This window comes from Rhincodon typus, chromosome 12, assembly GCF_021869965.1.
Source record: "Rhincodon typus isolate 14 chromosome 12, sRhiTyp1.1, whole genome shotgun sequence".
NCBI classification, from domain to species: Eukaryota; Metazoa; Chordata; class Chondrichthyes; order Orectolobiformes; family Rhincodontidae; genus Rhincodon; species Rhincodon typus.
In genome coordinates this window covers 69,791,449-69,798,979 of record NC_063343.1, presented here as the reverse complement: position 1 = coordinate 69,798,979, position 7,531 = coordinate 69,791,449, and positions in this window count along the sequence as shown.

Sequence of the window (7,531 nt, the reverse complement as noted above, 5' to 3'; positions counted from 1 at the left end):
GGCAGTCAAAGCGATGGATAATGGTGAGCCGGAGAGAAAAAAAAAATTGGATGATAGGGACCAGTAATGGGGAAAAATGGGTTGGCTCTGATGAGAGCACGGTGTGGGGTTACCTCCTTCCATCTGCTTTACCTACACCCACACACCAGGCCCTGTCATCACATGAGCTGCTCTCATCACAGCCAACCCACTTCATCAGGTTTTGTCATATCATTAACTTTTCTTTATCACCAGCTAACCACTATCTGTTGTTTTGTCTGTCTATCTGCTGTTCTCTCTCTCCAGGATTCGTATCCACCTATCATCACCACCATCCTCCACCACTGGCATCAAGATATATGCCACTGTTTCTTAGCTACAACCAGTTCTGAAGAAGGATCACTAGACCCAAAGTTTCTACTTTCTCTCCACAGATGCTTGTCAGGCCTGCTGAATTTCTCCAATAATTTGTGTTTAATGCTGGAGCTATATCATTTTTTAAGCAAACCTCAAATTGCTTCATCTTTACAGAATTATTTCAAAGTGCAGTGACTTTTTATTACTGTTATAAAAAATTCATTCACGGGATGAAGGAGTCGCTGGCTAGGCCAGCATTTATTGCCTATCTCTAATTGCTCAGAGGGCAGTTCAGAATCAACCACGATGCTGTGGAGCCAGAGTCACACGTAGGCTAGAGTGGGTAACGACAGCAGAACCAGATGTTTTTTTTCCCCCCTGACATCAACAATGCATTTGTGGTCATCATTAGACTCTTAATTCCCAATATTTATTGAATTCAAATTTCACCATCTGCTGTGGTGGAACACATTGTCTTACATCGTGTTACCATTCGAACCCGGGTTCCCAGAACATTATCCAGGTCTCTGGACTAACAGTCCAGTGATAATGCCACTAGGCCATTGCCTCCCCTGAACTGAACTGAATTAACGAATAGCTAGCATCAACTGTAGTTCAGTCACGAGCAAGTTTGATTTTGAATCTGAAGATTATAATACAAGTCCCACTCCAATTCTACTGAAGTGCTGTATTGTGGGCATGTTGCAATGTTGCAGGGTCCATCTTTCAAATGAGATATTAAACTCAGGTCCTGCCTGTTATCTTGAGTGAGTATTAAAAGTCCCATAGTTTTATGGGATGGAGAGAAAGTGGTTCTGTGTTGGATGATCAGCCATGATTATAGTAAATGGATGTTCAAAGGGTTGAATAGTCTACTCCTAATTCTATTTTCTATGTTTCTATCCTAAAAGAACAAGAACGGTTCTCTGTTGTACTAATATTTATTTCTCAACCACCATCTTGAAAGAACCACCAAGAACGGTCATTATCACATTGCTGTTTGTGGGAGCTTGTTGGGTACAAATGGTCCGCTAAGTTTCATATATTACAAAAGTGACTTAAGTTCACAAACAACTTGTCAACTAAAAAATACTTTGAAACATCTTAAAGTTGCTACAGCTGCCTTAAAAGGCTCTTCCGCCTTCTATCTTCTAAAGGTAAGGCCTGAGCTAGGAATAGTGGCTGGGAACCTGCTCATGTTAAACTAACCCTTAATGGACGGGATCTCCATTTGATAAAAACCGAAAGAACTGCGGATGCTGTAAATCAGGAAGAAAAACAGAGATTGCTGGAAAAGCTCAGCATCTGTGGTGAGAAATCAGACTTACCATTTCGGGTCCTGTGACTATCCCTCAGAAACATTAACTCTGAATTGTCTTCACAGATACTGCCAGATCTGCTGAGCTTTTCCAGCAACTTCTGTTTCTGTCTCCGTTTCATATCCCAGCCAAAGGCTAGAACACACCAACTAAACAATAAGAAAAAGTTATCATCCTAAACCACACATCCTATGGGCAAATTAGCATGGCCAATCCACCAAGTCTGCACATCCTTGGACTGTGGGAGGAAAGCAGAGCACCTGGCAGAAACTCATAGGGACACTGGGAGAACACGCAAACTCCATACAGCCACCTGACAGTGTTTTTTGGGGCCCTGGCACTGTGAGGGAGCACTGCTAACCACTGAGCCACTGAGCCACTTAGATGGTAAAAGCCAATTGAATTTAAAAACTGATGGTGTTGACAACCTGAAACCAACCATATTATAAGAATTTCATGTGTCATAGGGGATATATAAGTCAAACCTTTGTTATAGATAAGCCCTGATTTTAACTCAAGGACTTGAATTCACTTACTTGCTGGGGAACCATCAGCTAGAACTTGACTCTGAGCCACATTGAGAGACATCAGGACAAGTGGAAAAAAGATATAATTCAAGTCAGAATAATGAGTGGATCAGCGGGGAACTTGCAGGTGATGGTGCTCTCAAGTACCTGCTGCCATTGTCCTTCTAGATGGAGGTGGTCGTGGGTTTGGAAGGTGTTGTCTGAGGATCTTTGGTGAATGTAAGTGGTACACACTGCTGCTACTGAGTGTCGGTGGTGGAGGGAATGAATGCTTGTGGATGTGATGCCAATCAAGCAGGCTGCTTTATCCCAAATGGCGTATAAGGCTCTTGAAGCAAATCTGCCCCTTCTGATTTCTGACTGTGGGAATGCTGTCCTCTTGTGGTTCATGATCCCAACAATATTCGCCTTTCCTCTGATACAACCAGGGACCAGAAGCCATGGCTGATATTTCACTGCAAGCTATGGATTAACATTGGGGTTTTCCTCGCTAGAGTGACTCAGTCCTTGGAATGTACAATTGTCGACCAGCCACAGTGAGAGGCTGGCGAGAGTTTCCAGCCTGGTAATATTGGAGGGTCTTTATCTGCCGAAACGTAATTCCTTCCAAGGCAATACCAATGAGCATGCTTTCCAAGTTGGTTGGGGGAGGGGCATGCTGTGCTAACTCTGTCACATTGAGAACATGTGCATTAACAGCCCATGAGGTTAACTGTCTCAGCTTGCTGCAGTCAGGTTGATTGCAGGAGCCATGGCAACGAATCTTCAGATGACTTTGCGATGTTCAATGATTCATGAGGGAACAAAGCATCGTGTGCACTTAAAACCGGGTAAGTGAGGGGATAATACGGATCTCACTTCACTGAGTAATGATCAATCAGTCACCCTTTTGTAAAACTCAAATGGCTGCCACTTTCTGATATATCCAACGGTGTCACTTGGCTGACCCATCACTCAGGAAATGTATGTGGGATCAGGCTATAACATTCTAGTGCCTTTACCTAAAGCAGTGAAGTATAGAAGGCAGCTGTTTCAGTTAGCTTTATTGTTAATCAGCAGATATAATGCAAACATTAGTCAATTAAACAAGGGAGTTTTTAAATAGATGTACACCAATTAAAAATAACTGAGGACGGGTCTAGGCCCGAAACGTCAGCCTTCCTGCTCCTCTGATGCTGCTTGGCCTGCTGCGTTCATCCAGCTCTACACCTTGTTATTTCTGTTAACTTTACTTGCTGTGTTATACAATAGCAGCTTGCATTCATGTAGCTCTACAAATGTAAGACCCACTTGCCAGGGGACTCATTAGGCACAATTTGAGTCTGAGTCATGTAAATCAGGAACTGGTGGCTCAGTGGTTAGCACTGCTACCTCATGACACTGGGGACCTGGGTTCAATTCCACCATTGAGTGACTGCCAGTATGGAGTTTCCACATTCTCCCTGTGTCTGCGTGGGTCTAAAGATGCACAGGTTGGGTGGATTGGCCAAGCTGAATTGCCCTGTAGTGTCCAGGGATGTGTAGCCATGGGAAATGCAGGGTTACAGGGATAAGGTAGAAGTGCTGTTCAGAAGGTCAGTGAGGTTTCAATCGCCTGAATGGTCTGTTTCCACATTGTAGTGATTCTATGATGAAAAACAGGGAAAAGTCTGGAGGAAAGTCAGCTGGTTTGGCATCATCTGTGGAGGGAAAGTGGAGTTAATGGTTTGAGTCTAGTGATACTTCTGCAGGACAGGTGGAAAAGAGATGAATCCAAGAGGTAGTGTATGTATTTTGGGAGTGACACTCAGGAAGAGAATTAGGTAGAGAAAAGAATAGTATGGCTCAGGAAACAAATTCTAATGTTCCAGATGTGGATACTCAAAGTCACAATTAGCAATGATAGAGTGAGAAGCCAGAATAAAGGAAGCACAGCTATCTCGAGGTGTGTTGGTGTGTTGGTGGGATGATGGTGGGGGGGAGGTTTGTAAAGCTGGCAGTTCCTGTAGAGATAGGGAGTAACAAAGCATAGGGGCAGTTTTGAAGGCAAGAATGAGAATTTTACAATGGAGCTATTTTAAAAATGATGTTGATTCAATTCACTTTCCCTTTGGCTATTGAACCTTAGACAAGCTGCTCAAAGCGGAAACTTTCTTTCTGCATATTATAGAGGGTGTAATTCTGATGAATAACAGCCGTAATATCTTTTACCCACACAAATAAATTTCACCAAAGGGATAAGTTAATGGAAATTTTAAAAAATTCGAGCTGAATTTCTTGTGGATTGTGAATAATACAGAGAAATATAAGCTTTCACTTTGACTCATACAAAATATTCGCCCAAGGGATGGGAGAAACAGAATAAGGGAAAATCAGATTTTTATAATGTTATAACGCTTTTGCATGATCAGAAATTTTAGACACATTTTGATGGCATAACTGAATTGAAGATTACAAAATGTGATAAATGCAGAAAATACATTACAGGTTGAAGGGGGATTCAAGAACAATAATATGGAAGTTTTACAAAATCTCGTAAAATACTTGTTCGACCTCAGCTAAAATATTATGTTAATTGTGGACATCACATTTTGTGAAGCATGACAATGCCTTCAAGAGGATGCAGACGAAATGTGCTTCAGTTCCATGAAGAAACAGAAGAAACTGAGATTGTTCCCCTTTGAGCAGTGAGAATTAAATGTTAACTCTGATTTCTCTCCACAGATGCTGCCAGACCTGCTAAGCTTTTCCAGCAATTTCTGTTTGTGTTTCTGATTTCTAGTATCCATGGTCTTTTTGGTTTTTATTTAGGATTAAGTGCAAATTTGACAACAGTATTTAAAATGGTTGTGTTCATGGGCACAATACCTCTAGGCAGATGTGTACATCCATAAAATTGGCGAAATGTTGTTAAACTCACATCCAGCAGCTGTATTATATGAGCCTCACTTGTAATAAAAAATTATTGTGTTATTGCAGAGTAGCATAGTGAGGTATGTGAATTCTGTTTAGTTGATGATCTTTTGCAGATTTATTTGCAACTGAATGAATATATCCAGTACATATAGTCTTCAGGCACAGTCTGTGTCTTGAGTATTACATTGCAGAAGGTTTATGGTTGTATAGAAGCCTCTGGGTACTTGGCTAACGGCATTTTGATCTCTTAAAGAAACATCAGTCCAAAGGTGATAAGGCAACAGTTTTTTTTAACCAAACTTAACTCTTGTAGGTCATATTTAAAACACAAATGTTGGGTAGTAACAACATTTGTTACACAGAGGTAGAGATTGTGAAATTTACAGGTACAGAAGTCTTACAGTTTATGTATCATTGCAATGATGTAATGATGATCTTGTTGTGGTGTAACCTTCTGGACATGTGGATTGTTCCATTGACAGTCCTTGGTCTACAATGTTCTGATTGTTGTTTTGGTGTTCTATCACGCTGTTATCATGTGGGTGTGTTCTTCACCTCCAAGGTGCGTCATTGGCATACTGCTCACTTCCCTTTGCTGGATTCTGTTCCTCCTCAGTTTTGTTCCATTTGATGTTATGACTTTGTAAGACCTGGGCTCACTGCACACTTTAGAGCCACATTTCCATTGTGAGGCTTGTGACTCTGACCTTCCATCCTCCATGTAGCTTAAGTAGTTGGCCACGCACCATCTCCACTCCTCTCTGTTTGTCAAGAAATGTGCCCAACATCCCAGAAAATTTGGGTAATTGGTGGTTTAGCAATATCATTCTCACATGCCTTCCAACCATGATGCCCCTCAGTGATGGTAACCCCATATCTGGAGGTGTAGCTCTGATGGTTGACACAGTGACATGGATAATTGTTTACCTGTCCTACACCTGAGGATGAGTGATTTAATGCTCCAAACTCAATTGCTTAATGAGACCATTTGATCTGGTGTCATGTTCTCATGATTCATGGCCCATTTGGCACACAGATCCCTGAGCCATCTGCCTGTAGACTACAGCGCCGTGTCAGAAAGGATTTAGGAGTCTGAATATGGCACTTCATGTCCAAACTACTGACACACTTGAATGGTTCTTTAGCTGTCTGATAACTGGGAATGAGGAGAAATAATCAGTGATTAAAATGAAGCTGCCTCTGTTTGTGATAAACAGATCTCTGATGATTTTGTACCAGTGGACTGGCGGAATCTTGTAAGGTTCTCTCAGGTGCAGTGGTTGATGGCTCAGTGTGTGTCACACCTCCTCACAAATGTTTCAATATTACCATTAATCCCTGGCTAAGACCATTCACTCCGTGAAGTATCAACTTCCAGGATGGTCTTTTCCCCTTGTTTTGTAAGAGTACAGCAAGAAATTTAAATTGACTGCACTGGTTTGTGAGACTCAGACATATGTTATCCAGTCATACAACACGAAAACAAACGCTTCAGCCCATGCTGAACATAATCCCAAACTAAACTAGTCCCACCTGCCTGCTCCTGGCCCATATTCCTCCAAACCTTTCCTATTCATGTGCTTATCCAAAAGTCTTTTAAATGTTGTAACTGTATCCAAATCCACCACTTCCTCTGAAAATTCACTCCACACACAACCACTCTCTGTGTAAAAAAGTTGCCCCTCATGTCTTGTTTAAATCTTTCTTCTCTCACCTTAAAAATATGGCCCCTACTCTTGAGATCCCCCACCTTAGGGAAAAGACACCTGCCATTCACCTTATCTCTCCTCTCATGATTTTATAAATCTCTATAAGATCACCCCTCAACCTCCTATGCTCCAGTGAGGAAAGTCCCAGCCTTATCCAGCCTCTCTTTATAACCTGCCATTCCCTTCAAAATCCTGGTAAACCTTTTCTGAACCTTCTCCAGCTTAATAATATCCTTCCTACAACAGGGTGACCAAAACTACACACAGTACACCAGAAGAGGCCTCACCAACATCCTGTACAACCTCAATATAGCGTCCCAACTCTGATGCTTAAAGGTCTGAGCAATAAAGGCAAGCATGTTAAATGCCTACTTTACCACCCCATCGACATATGACATAAACTTCAAGTAATTACGGACCTGAACCCCTACCATACATGTTCTGTCTCTCTTTAGGAGCTCTCTCAATGATGGTGCTTTGTGAGAAAAGTTCAGATTGCATGGCCCCAAGAGGACAAACAATCTCTCGATCTTCCTTATCTTGTGGTGTAGACATTGTCTTACATCGCCAAATCTGCGTGGGTTAGGATCAGTTTTGTAATTTGTATAGATAGAGAGAGAAAAGGAAAAAGCTCTGACTTCTATTCACCTGAAATTTTGATATTATTAAATTAGTAAACATTAATGATGACAGAGAACAAAATTCTGAAGATCAAAAGTCCATATTACAAGAGTGGGTTAAATTG